Source organism: Egretta garzetta, unplaced genomic scaffold (assembly GCF_000687185.1).
Source record: "Egretta garzetta isolate BGI_Z169 unplaced genomic scaffold, ASM68718v1 scaffold40, whole genome shotgun sequence".
Lineage (NCBI taxonomy): Eukaryota > Metazoa > Chordata > Aves > Pelecaniformes > Ardeidae > Egretta > Egretta garzetta.
Window position 1 is genome coordinate 1,390,023 of NW_009258484.1, and position 519 is coordinate 1,390,541.

Below are 519 nucleotides of genomic sequence, written 5' to 3' on the forward strand. Positions count from 1 at the left end.
GTTTTTTTCCTTTTTTTTTTTTTTTTTTTTGCATTGCAGTAAGAAAGCAAATGGAGGTCCTATGAGCCCAACTCACGAAATGGCCAGGAAGATTTTCTGGACAGCAAATTCAAGGCGCTGACTCCAGAGGCTGTGGGAGCCCAGCAGCTAGCTGCCGTGGCCCCAGACACCAGTGTGAATACCAGACAAAGGGGATTTCTGTAGGACACCCCATGCAGGTGACAGCCCTGGTGTGGGCCCCAGGCAGAGAAGCCAAGGGCACGTCTGGAGACAGCCGGTGGCCTCCGCACAGCCCGGTGTAGGAGAGCGCAGCCTGGCCCCCAAATCCCGCTGCTGTTCTCCAGCCACCCCAGAAGGGCATCTTCCCAGTCTCTCCCCACAGCCGGAGCGTGTCCCGTGTCCAAAAGCTGGGACAGCATCACCCGGAGTGGTGCAGGACTGAGGTGAAGTTGCCTCGTGCCCCGCTTGGCCACTGTGGCCACCCTTGGCTGCTCTGAGGCTTGTGTGAGGGGCTACAGC